The following is a 12,709-nucleotide window of genomic DNA, read 5'->3' as shown; positions in this document are numbered from 1 at the left end:
AAAGAAGTGTGCTGTGAATTAATCAGACTGCCAAGGGAACTGCAGGGCTGTGTTGCAATGAGAATGATGCCTCCTTGGAGGCGTTATATCTGGAACAATCGTTCACTGAATTTGCCAAGAGATGCAGTAGGATGTAAATTAAATCTACCATATACTTGACCAGAAAGCGTGCATACTCTGACCCCTGTCCCAAGGCATTGATGTGGCCAGCTCTGCGATCCCATCTAGGTTTTCCAGTTCTTGTTGTTATTGAAGTTTGGTCACTTGGGGAAAATTGAGGGATAACTGATACAGTGATTGCAGCCCAAGGGCATGGACACAGGAAGTGTTTGCTCTAGTTTAGGACTTCCAATGGCCCGTGGAGCCCTATTATCTGGTCCACCGTGCTATCCCTGGGCCTTGGACTGGACCTGTGGTACACACAGAGCCAGCCCCATGCACACAGAGCCAGATTTGGCCCACAGACAGGAGGCAGGGGCAGGATAAGTTTGACATCCCACCCCCAAGTGCAAGCTGCCTTTACACGGGTGCAAAGGGGTAACAGGCACATGATGTACTGCCCTTTGCCAATGCAAATCACCCTACGCAGGGGTAGTTACCCTTCATTCTAAGAAGCAACCACACACCTGCATGGATCGCTGGTTTATGGGAAAGCTGTAGGCAGGATCATGCACAGGTTGCCAACACAAAACAAGCTATTACCGACTCCCCACCACCTACCTACTGGGGAGGTGCTGTGAGACAGACTGCAGACAGCTACCTACAAAGAACAGATCATTTGTCTGTTCCAGCCACCACTGTAACTACATCAACGTACAACCAGCACGAGTCTGGAAACAGCCTGGAAGAGTGGCAGAGCCGCAAGCTTCCTTCCCGCCCCCACCCCCTTTGCATCATTCACTCCAACTCCTGAATTACAACACTTTTCATGTAACCAGTTATGGATATCTGATATTTTATCAACTTGGATGAGGAGCAGGATGCACGTGAAACTCAAGGGACACGGTGTACCTGGAAACAGGTAAGAAAACAGGGCAGAAATATCAGGGCTCTGAAGAGCACTTGTTTTTGCTATGCATGATACTGAATGTGACCTCAATAATAAGGATGAGAACTGAATGCTGAATCTCTTCCTACAAGCTGTGCTTTCCATTTGATTTTTGCACACACCTCATCAGACATCTGATGCACCTCAAGGAAGCTCTGACAGGCCTGATCAGACCCTGAACCAAAGGCAGAAGTGGGTGACCCTAAAACTAACCAGACGTCTGATCAACTCAGCCTTGGATTCTCGCCTTCTCCTTCCTGGGACTAAGCAGTATAAAGCAAGCTGATTAAAAGAAGGAAGACATTACCCAGAAAGCTTGCTAAGCTCCACTCTGCTGGGGGCTTCGCCATACCACAGCTTTGATCATACACAAAGCAAGAAAAGGGCAAGAAGATAAAAAGAGGAAGAAGGTGGGGAAAAGGTAGCTTTACCTATTGTCCCCAGGGACCCCAGCTAAATTCAGAACCTCTGGCTTCTCTCTCCTGCTGGCTCCCATTCCCATTAATAGCAGATCAGACGGAGCGCGCTCCTTCCATCTCACAAGGGGTTTGAAGAATCAAAGCAAGAGGCAGGACGTATTGGCAGAATGGGAAGGCTGCAAGTGAAAACCACCTACCTGCCCTCCTGCGCCCCACCAGCGGGAGCAGGCAGCATCAAACACTCTGCTTGATGCTACAGCATTAGTGAAGTGGAGCTTGCCACAGAACTCACCCTGGCCTCCGTCATTGTCTGATGCAAGTCAGGTAGCCTCCTGGAGAGGTGTGCGAATAGTCAAGCCAGAAAATGTGCCTTGTGACTTCTGGAGCTCTTAACCTCTGGACTGCACTGTGTTAACACCTTTTCAGCAGCTTAAAGCACTCGTTAGTTGGCTTAAAGTTACACCACTGCAGGGCAGGATTATTTCTAGACCACCTAATATTGCTCCTGTTCCAATAAGGTGTAGCCAGTCTTCACAGCTTTTCCACCCAATTTGAAGTCCTCCAGCATCCCGGGATGCAATGGTCCCTCCTGAGTCAGGGTGAGTGGGGATGTCGGGGCTCAGTGGAGCCAGGCATGGTACCTCTGCCACACTGTTCCCACCAGGCAGAGCCAGTCCCATCCCTGTACCCCTCCCTCCCCCACCATGGGTGTGTTCCCAAACCGCTGGGCCCAAGCAGAGCAAGTGAGCTCCAGGGCTGCTGTGCTGTCTCTTCTCAGCAGCAGCAACAAGCCTTGGTGGGGGAGGGTGGAGGGGGCACAGAGATGGGACTGCCTACCTCTCTTAGGCTTCTGAGGAGCCTGTGAATGGTGCAGCCTCCCCACCTGCTCTGTGAAGCCCCAGTCCAGATGGGCATTGCTGAGCCCTGGCTTGCATCCATAGATGCATCTCAAGCAAATCCCGGGACATCATTCTCCCCTTGTACTTAGCCTTGGTGAGGCCGCAGCTGGAGTACTGTGTCCAGTTTTGGGCCCCATTATTCAGAAAGGATGTGGAGAAGCTTGAGAGAGTCCAGAGAAGAGCCACGCGCATGATCAGAGGTCAGGAAAACAGGCCTCATGATGACAGGCTGAGTGCCATGGGGCTCTTTAGCCTAGAAGAGCTCAGGCTCAGGGGCAATCTGATGGCCGCCTGTAAGTTTATCAGGGGTGACCACCAGGATCTGGGGGAACGGTTGTTCACCAGAGCGCCCCAAGGGATGACGAGGTCGAACGGTCATAAACTACTACAAAACCATTTCAGGCTGGACATAAGGAAGAATTTCTTTACTGTCCGAGCCCCCAAGGTCTGGAACAGTCTGCCAGCGGAGGTGGTTCAAGCACCTACATTGAACACCTTCAAGAGCAAATTGGATGCTTATCTTGCTGGGATCCTATGACCCCCAGCTGACTTCCTGCCTTTTGGGCAGGGGGCTGGACTTGATCTTCCGAAGTCCCTTCCAGCCCTAATGTCTATGAAATCTATGAAATTAGCAGCAAAGCTGCTTCTGCTTCCCTGCACATGTAGACACGTGCCTGGAAGCATTTATTCATGAGTAATTTACTCGCAAGTAAACTCCTCCCACATCAAATGCATGTGCAGACACACCCAGTGTGATCCTCTTCAAAGAATCTTGTGTAGACACATCCGGTATTACGGACCCCTCCACCACCTTTTCCTGCTGATGCAAGCCCTCTGCAGTGTGCTGCTTCCCAAAAATGAAACGCCCTCCTCCAACAGACAAACATACTGAGGCTACAGACAAAAGTCATACTGATGCAGTTTAAAAGGAGCAGCAGATACAGGGCAAGTATCTGTGTGTCTGCTCTGACCTGGCTGTAATCAGCATCTAAAAGCTGTGATAGTTTAATCCTGTTTCACTCAGGGTAAGCTGCCCCAGTTTCACTCTCACTCACCATGAAGTAAGAATAGGCACATGGGCACTTATCACAGCTGTCACACAGTAAGTCCCTGCCACCTTTTTGCTTATTCTCTGTGTTGGTCCACATGAGAGAGGGCCAAGTGGTCACAAGAGTTCTACATCGGATTTTCTTGGGCTTTCAGCACCCATAGATAAGGCAATTTTTTTTAGCAGCTCAGGTCCAATGTAGACATTAAAGTGCAGATTTCCAAGTTTGTTCAGTGCCCACTAATGCCTCTTGCATCAGGTCTAACTAGATTTTCCAAAAAGTCTTTTCATATTTCTGGCCCCTCATAGAATTTACATAGGAAATGAGCCATTCTGAGCACTTGACCTCGAGTCAGTCTGGGAGTCACTGCTATACAATCCACAAAGCATGGCACACTTCCATCCTCCCTCTCCAGGTCTCTCCCCTTTCATAAAAGCAAGAGGATTATAGAAGCATTTGTGTTTTGTTACACACACACACACAGAGTCAAATTGTAAGGCTTTAACTGGGCCAGACACTAACACCATTCTGCTTACCTTATACATGGAAACATAACTTACTACACTCAGGGTGTGTCTTTACGTGCCACTATGGCACCATTGTTGCTGTACCGTCATTTAGTACTCCCTTTTGAAAGTCCTAAAAGACAGTGCAATAACAGCTAGTACTGCACCGTGTACACAATGCACAGTTATTTTTAGACACTAGTGATAGCATGTCATTACGGCAATGTAGCTGCAGTGTCATGGGTTTTGCTCACAGATGCTATGTCGTTGTAGTGCATTGCTATGGCAATGTAGTAGGGCTGTGCAAAGCTTTGGGTGCTGATTCAATTCAGAGGAGATTTGGCCCAGTTCGGCAGCCAAATCTCTGAATCAAATCAGGGGACCAATTAAAAGGTCTGAATTGATTTGAAGATCTCCGAATCAATTCAGAAAGGATTTGGAAAGTTTTGGTGATACAGGCAGGCCCTGCTGGCAGGGAGCTGGACCCAGACTCCATGCTGGTAAGTAGGGGGTGGGGGAGGGGGAGCTAGAAGAGGGGGAAAGGGGACCATGGGGAGACCTCTGCCAGGCCTCATCCCTTGCCTGCTCCCCCAGGCCCCCCTGAGCACCCCCCGACCCCTGCCCGCTCTCCCAACCCCCCCCAGCTCCTGGCCTTTTAAAAAACAAACAGAAAACCCTGAATTCACTGGCTGCTGCAACAGCCTCGGGGCTTCTGGGGGATCATGCAAAGGCTCCCACATAGTGCAGGGCAGTGGGGATCACCCCACGCCTGGCAGGAGCTGGTGAGTTAGGGCTTTTTTTTTTAAAGGCCTGGGAGCTGGGGCAGGCAGGACAGCCATGGGGGAGCTGGGAAAGCAAGCGGAGGTTGGGGGCTCATAGCAGAGCCCCGCCACATGGCGTGGAGCAGCAGGGGGCAGCAGAGATCACCCCCTGCCTGGCAGCAGCCAGTAAGTACAGGCTTTTCATTTTCAAAGAGCCAGGAACTGGGGCCAGGTGGGGATGACAGAGTGGGTGGGGGATGGATGGGGCCTGTGTGATTTGGTGATTCAGCTGATTCGGCACTGAATCCCAAATTGGCTGAATCTGAATCCAAAGTGAATACTAACCATTTCACACAGGCCTACAACATAGCATCATGTATAGATGTGCCCTTAGTTACATACACAGGAAGCACTATGCAGAACATTCAGAGAGGAGTTAACATGGCTAGAGCACATTTTAACTGACCTGAGTTTCCATACAATTTACACCCAAGTGGAGAGCAGGATTCATCCCCATGTGCAAATCCCATTAAGCTTAATTTTCCCTATTTTCTCCCACATCAAATCTGCCCTGAGCTAGCTACACCCTTTTCCTGGAAACCTGGTCTCCAGGCTAGTAGCATTTCTGCCTCACTGTGCTACCACCAAAGTAACTCTGTACGAATACACAGAGTTGCCACATGGGGTCAGAAAAAGGTTGGGGTTTTGTCTACATTGGGTTGCTGACAGGAGCAATGAAAAGGAAGCCATCAGATTGCATGTGTATCTTTGCAACTTCTGGCAGCTCCATGCACATCCTGCCCTATCCAGGGGACTCTGGTTCATTTGCTGTGCTGGCAGAGTGGACCTGGGTATACACAGCTGCAATAGGGATGGTGGCAGCTGGTGGAAGACATGAGCTTGTCCAGCACACACCTTAGGTCAGGTGGAGAGCTGCTATTGTCTTGCTGGCAGAAAGAAGAGGCACGGCTGACACAGGGGAACTACAAGTGTGGACTTGCTCCGAATTGGGCCGGCAAAGCTGGAGGTCTGTCAGCAAAATCGTGTAGTGTAGATGAGGCTCTACTGTGGTACCAGATGCTTTAGTGAAAGGGGCAGGGTGACCCTCAGTTAGTCCTTGTCTCAGTTTCACTTCCCACCCCATGCTTATCTGATATATTTGTGCTCCCATTGTTCCAGAGCAGGGGCCATCTCTCCCTACGTGTGTTCACGTAGCACTGTGTGTTACATGTCTACTCTCACCTAAGGCACTTAAGGTCCAACATATACAGCTATGGGTGTTCTTGTCACTCAGAAGTCCAACTCTTTTCTTCAAATCTGTTAAGATCTTGGCCTCACTGATGCCTTATGGCAATGACTTGCCTTGTCTAATTGTGCCTCGGCATAAAAAGTTTGCCTTTGGCCAGTTTTGAGCGGTTTTTTCCCCCCATTTCATCTCTACCTGTGCTCTTTTGCTCTTGTATTCTCTATTACTTGCCAGCTGAGAGAAGTGACATTTCAGAAAGGCAAACTTGGTTTTGCTGAAGCTGAAGCAATTTTCCAGGCTGTGGTTTTTCAGAGGTAGGTGTCATGCCTGGCCTTCCTTCATCAAGGACACCGGAGGCACATATTGGTGAGGATCTGTGACCTCTAATTTTTATTAAGTCTGCACATACGGTCTGCAGGGGCATGGATACTTGCTACAAGGCCAAGAGGAAAGGCTAGTAGCTCTGGAATGCTGCTACCCTTTTGTTATCACTGCCGCAACATGCTGCTGAGATTGAGGGGTATTTTTAGACTGGAGGAAGAGATGGGGGATTTATTAGAATGAATCTTATTAAAATGGAAGTGACATAAATGCCAACAGTGTGGCAGCAGGTCCCTCTCCTCCCCCTGCTTACACAAGCCTCTCCTTTTCATCCTCCTTCGGGAAAGGAATTCAGTTCTGCTTGGACAAGTGCAAGGCTTTGGCCGTGACAGGTCAGGGCTGACAATGGCTTCATGCAGCCGTTGCATTTTCTTAGTGGGTTACAGGGTGGGCTTCTAGGAGCCCGAGGCTGGGGGTTGCTGGCAATCTGCATAGAGATCAGTGGCATGACTGCCTTGCCAGACAACACCAGAGAGAATTTATTGCTACATCTGCAGCAGGCCATACATCTTGCCACAGATAACAGGCTTGTCACACAGTACCCAGCAACCAGGAGGCAAAGTAACACAGTAGGAAGACTTCAAGGATAAATTTGAACCTAGCCTGTGACAAGTTTCCTGTATGACCATAGCCAGATCCATCAGGAAACTGAGGCAAAGAGAAGCTACTTACCTCCATTGGACAAGAGCACTGCCCTTCCACTTGAGATTGAGAGCAGCTCAAATGTTGCCATGGTAGGGGCCATGGGAGCACCAAGACTGAGCTTCAGATTTCAATCTTTCTTCTTCCCTGATTAGCAAGCATAGGAGAGGCAGCTCCAGAACAGGGTAAGAAGGGAGTATTTTACATCAGCCGTAGCCAACAAATTGAATTAATATTTTAAAATGAAAGAGAGCTCTGATGGAGGGGCTGTGTGTGCATGTGCATAAGCAACTCGTTTTCTTGAAATATTAAGTTTTCATGAAAAATATTCAGTCAAGTGTTTCATGAAACAGTTAATTTTTCCCTTCTAGAAGAAAGAAAAACTAGGTAAAATGCTCATTTCCAACTTGTTTTGACAATTTTGAGTCTATTTCAAACCAGAAAAATGGAGACTGAAAAATCTGCAAAATTTTGCAGAATATTTTTTTTAAAAGAACATTTTCTGGCCAGCTCTAAATCTGACCATCTGGCTGCTTCAGAAGGCATGTACAAGGAAGGCCAGAATAACAGCAGCTGCAATGTAGGCAGGGTGAAGGAAGGGCATTCAAAGAGCTTTCTGAAACAAAGATAACAAAATCCTGACCTGGAGCACAGGCAGAGGTGGGGTTTATTGCTGTCCTGTTGCTTCAATCAAGGGAGTACCTGAGCATTAAATCAGGACTAGGGGCCCACTGCAGGTTAGCTGCTGTAGAGATACAGCAGGCCCATCCTTCAGACCAAACAATTGCACACAACATTTTAGTTTATAAAAAGAGCAACATGTATTGCAAATGGTCCCACTGAAAAGGGAACCCTTCCCTCTCATTTACACTCAGAGATATCTTGAACTTTGTTGAGATTCTGATATGGATATCCACCCACAAGAGGATATGAGAGAAAACCATCCACTGGAAACCAAACAAAATTCAAAATAAGTTTGCCATAGAACCATGTGTGGTCTGGACCATATACTAAGAGTTCACTGATTTTTAGTCCAAGTCAGAAGCAAAATGGCAAAATTTTGAGCGCTCTCTATATACAGCTTTGTTATTCTCCGGAGGTGTATATCTACTTTGCCTCCTGATCTTTTGAGACACACATATTTAACAGAAAGCCCCTCAGCTTCATAACAGCCTAAAGATTTTCAGATCTTTCAAATCTTGCTGGGGTCACTTGATCCCAGCTGACTTCCTGCCTATGGCAGGGGGGCTGGACCCAGTGATCTCATGAGATCCCTTCCAGCCCCTAATGTCTAGGGAATCTCATCTTGCCACCAGGGGGTTGAGGTTTGGCTCACAGCTTGGCACCTTCATTTGGGTGCCATGGCTTGATGGAAGGTCCTACAGCCATATGCTCTGTGAAGGTCAGAACATGACAGAAAAGGATTTGGAGCAAATCATTATGCTTACATGTTATGGGAATAAGAGACATATATCTGAGGACTCTTCATAGAAGACTTAGGTATTTAGCAAGACCTAATATGCTCATCTGCAGTAAGGTAGACACAGGTTTCCAGTTTGCAGCAGAGGCCGAGAAGTTAAATGAGTTACATAAGGTCACACAATATGTCGGGTTCTTTGAGATGCGAATTTAGTATAACCATAGGCCATCCATGATCAACTCAGAGCCGTGGGTTGCTTTTCGTCAAGACCCTGACATAACCTGCTCTCCAGGGGCTCCTCTACCTGGGGACAATCTGGAGGGTTAATTCAGATTAATTTTCAAACTGTAGTGAAAGATTAATTCAGAATTAAAGTGGCTTTAATGTGATTGATCTTACTTCACTTTGCAAGATTTAGTTTAATTCACTTCCATAGCTAAAGCTAATCGCCTTTAAATACATGGCTTAAATTAATTCAAACTAACTTTGCCAAAGTATCCCTTTGGTAAACAAACCCCAGAGAATCAAAGGAGCACCCATGATGCCAATTGATCTTCCTGTTAAGTAGTCCCTAACAAAGGCTTAAAGACAACTACTTCACTCTGACTCCTACGAAGTGGCAAGAGCTGGCTAGTTCCACAACGATTTTACCTCCCAGGCTGAGATTAGGCAGTGTTGATTTGCTTCAGTTGTCCAAGGGGATCTGAAGCAACAAACATCACCCAGCTGACAAAACAGTTGCCCCAGATTTGCCTCTAGGAGTTAGCAGAGAGCCAGCATTTGGACTCTCAGCCTTTTTCCATTGAAAGCCATTTTTTTGACTTGGGTGTACAGGCAAAATCATTAGGGCTAGGGACAGGCATTACACATACTCTTGTTTAAGTGATCAGAAACTGGTTTAAACCTGTAACAGAACAGATGTTCAGTGCACAGAAACCAGTTGAAAATGGCTGCAACTGGTTTGAGATCAACCTGGTTGAATGTAGTATCAGACTTAACTGATTTGTGTCAAACTGATTTATGCAATGTCTGTCCCAGACCCCTTCCTGGTTTAACTTAAACCAGAGTTCCCCAGCATCCCAGATGCTTTGCAGCCCTGTGCTGTGCTCCAGCTGCCTAGTTCCCTGGCTAGAGTTCCTGGGGAGACTGCAGGCACAGCCGTGTCTGCCTAGCTTCCCCTTGCCCCCTCCTCACCGCTCGCTGCTCAAGCAGGGATTCCCCACCCTCCCCTCTCCCACAATACGAACCATAGCCAGCATGTGGTATGCTAGCTAATGCTGAGAGGTGTCTGTGTAAGGCAGACAGGACAAAGGCAGACAGGACAGTGTTGGCTTAGGGCTTTTTGGAGCTAACTAACAGGTAGCTGATAATGTCCCTCTGTTTCTTCCTTGGAAAAAAGTTGTTTAAGAAGAGCTTGAACTAATGAGAGGCCTTTTTTTTCTTGCTGGGGTGCTAAATGCTGTGTTATCAACTTCCTGCTGGCTCCCTTGTTGGTCAGAAGCAGCGGGGGGGAGGGGGGAGTGGAGGGGAACCCCTCCCTAATCAGAGCATCCTGCCAGGGCCTAGCCAAATCCCCTCTCAACTCAGCACTGTAAAAGGGAAGGGAGGGCTGCTTTAGCACCCCCTGGCTTCCAGCCTGAGCCACTGCAGGCATGTGCCTACATTTTCTCAGTCCAGAGGGAATGGCTGTCCACTTGCAAACCGGTTCAGCCTAGCCAGGTTAGACTAACCTGCAAAGATTGAATCAGTTCAAACTCAGGCATTTTGAATGTCTGTTCCTAGCCCAGGAGAGAGGAGTGGAAGGTCAGGGAAAAGGGATATTTAATTTCTTCAGATAAGGCTACCGACAAGGAACAAAACAAAACACCCAAGAGCACCTGACAAGAGGCTCAGCTATTGGAATCATGTTATTGTCATCACAGGAGCCAGCTTGGATTGAATTATTGGCTGACATTTGAAAATGAAAAAGCTGAACAGGAACTGATATGCTAGCACAACACTGAATGAAAAGGCAAAGATGAGTGAACAGCAAGAAGAAGGGAGGATTCATACATGAATGGACAGTGACAGGCAGCTTGAGGCTGCAGGAGATTATCATCTGCATCTGCATCATCCCTATGGAAGAGAAACTTTGAAACAAGAGGCTTCTGCCCACATGCCTATATTCAAATAACACTTGCAAACTATTTCCCTGGGGCTCCTTTCAATGTGAGCCTATTGTCATGACAATAGCAAACAGATTTGTATTACAAAACAATCTATCCATCTGGTTATGAACTTTTTGAAGAGGTGTGGAGAGGACAGAGGGAAGAGGTAAGGAATACCAAGATGGGGTAAGTCTCAGGAAGTTGTCTTCCATAGTGGTGTTTTGTCAGGATACATGATTTTCTGTGTCTTCGACCAAACATGTCCTCAGTACAGCCAGTGGATTTACACCCGATCCTAATTAGATCCAGTCTTTTCCTGCCTTCTCAGACTATTCATATTGACAGATTGAAAGGCACCTGGTTCAAGCCTTTGTGTCACCTGTAACAGAAAACCCAGATAGAGATGATGCACTTACTGAAAACTGATACTGGTTTAACTAAAATAGATCCATGTTATGCAAAACCTTATTCTAGATATATCTCAGCTGGGTGATAAGCAATAGTGAAGCTGGTTGAAGTGCATCATTTACATTAGAAATTTGCGCTGCATGAACTAGATATACCTTTAATTAATTTCATTACACTGACATGCATTTCCTGGTGCAGGCAGGGCACTAGATTAAGAACAGCTGAGCCCTGAACTACAAACTATTAAGAGAGTATCAAATGTCTCTTAGCATCAAAACCAAGGAAATAATGAGTTTCACCTTTTCCAACTTAAAAATGGTTGGGAGCACTTTATGATTTACTTTAACTTAATCAAGCTGAGAAATGTACAGAATTATTTCTAAAAATAATTAGTTATTGATCTGAAAGTTACTAGTGAAAAGCTGCTTATGAGTAGATCAGTTATTCAAACAACATTAGTTATTTTGGGATTCGTGACACACAAAAAGCCATTTTTTGGTCCATTACTGAATATGGATAACACAGCAATTATGTTTCTGGCAGTGGGAGAATGATGGACAACCTATTACAAGCTCCAAAACTTTTCTCCCCTCCAATAACCATTCTTCAAGATTTGCTTATCATGTTTTGAATATATTAGTTTGAATCTATTTGAGGTTAAGATGGAAGTTAAGCAAGGCTGCATCATCGCTCCACCACTCTTACTGTGATACTACACCTGACCACCAAGAAGCTTCCAGTTGGAGTGAAGATAAACTACCACATTGATAATATAATCCCAGCTGACTCCAAGCCAAAAAGAAGACCACCCTGACCTCAATCATTGAGCTCCAGTACACTGAAGATGCTGTAGCCTGTGTTCACTTGGAAGCAGACCTTCAGGCCAATGGTCGGTGTCTTTATCAAGGCATGCAAAAAGTGGGACTGATACTTAATATTCAGAAAACTAAGGTACTCCATCAACAAACTCTTAATGAGCAGTCCCCAGCTCCAGTAAATCTGATTCTTGGTGAGGCTCTGGAGAACATTGAGTATTTCCCATATTTAGGAAGCTACCTCTTGCAGAAGGCCAATATTGATGAAGAAACCCAACATTGCCTCAGATATGCAAGTGCAACATTTGAATGCTTGAGGAAATGGATGTTCACAGATTATATCAGATCCGAAACCAAGCTCGTGGTTTTCAAGTAGTCATGTTCTCTACCTTACTTTACGGAGTTTTGTCTCCTGTACATTGTCCAAGTCTATCTCAAGCCACTGTAGAAGGAGCATCAATGCTGCCTGAGGGAGATTCTTCAAATCCAGTGGAAAGATAGATGCACCAATGTTAGTATCCTCTCACAAGCAAACACCACGAGCATCAAGGTGATGATCACCAGCTTTGCTGGCCTAATTACATCATCTGGATGTCTGATTCCAGATTCCCAAACAAGTTTTATTCTCCCAGCTGAGACAAGGTGTATGCTCAAGAGGAGGGCAGAGAAGTATTTCAAATGCTTGAAAAAAAATGCAACATCAGTATTAACTCATGGGGTCGCCCAGGACTGCCCCAAATGGAGGAAATGTCTGCTGCAAGTCTCTCAGGGCTTTGAAACCTTATGACAACAGAAGATGGAAAAGCATGTTGTGGACCAAATCAAGAACCCATAGCAACCCACCTTACATGGAAACATGTGCCAGAGCTGCAACAGAGTCTCTCAATCCTGGATAGGCCTCGTCGGCCATCTTTGACCTACAGATGAGATGATCATCCTTGCCTGAGAGGGACTGTTGATGATTAGCA

Source organism: Crocodylus siamensis, chromosome 14, assembly GCF_052110815.1.
Source record: "Crocodylus siamensis isolate JL-2025a chromosome 14, ASM5211081v1, whole genome shotgun sequence".
In the NCBI taxonomy this organism is placed as follows: domain Eukaryota; kingdom Metazoa; phylum Chordata; order Crocodylia; family Crocodylidae; genus Crocodylus; species Crocodylus siamensis.
Note: the sequence above shows the minus strand (reverse complement) of the source record.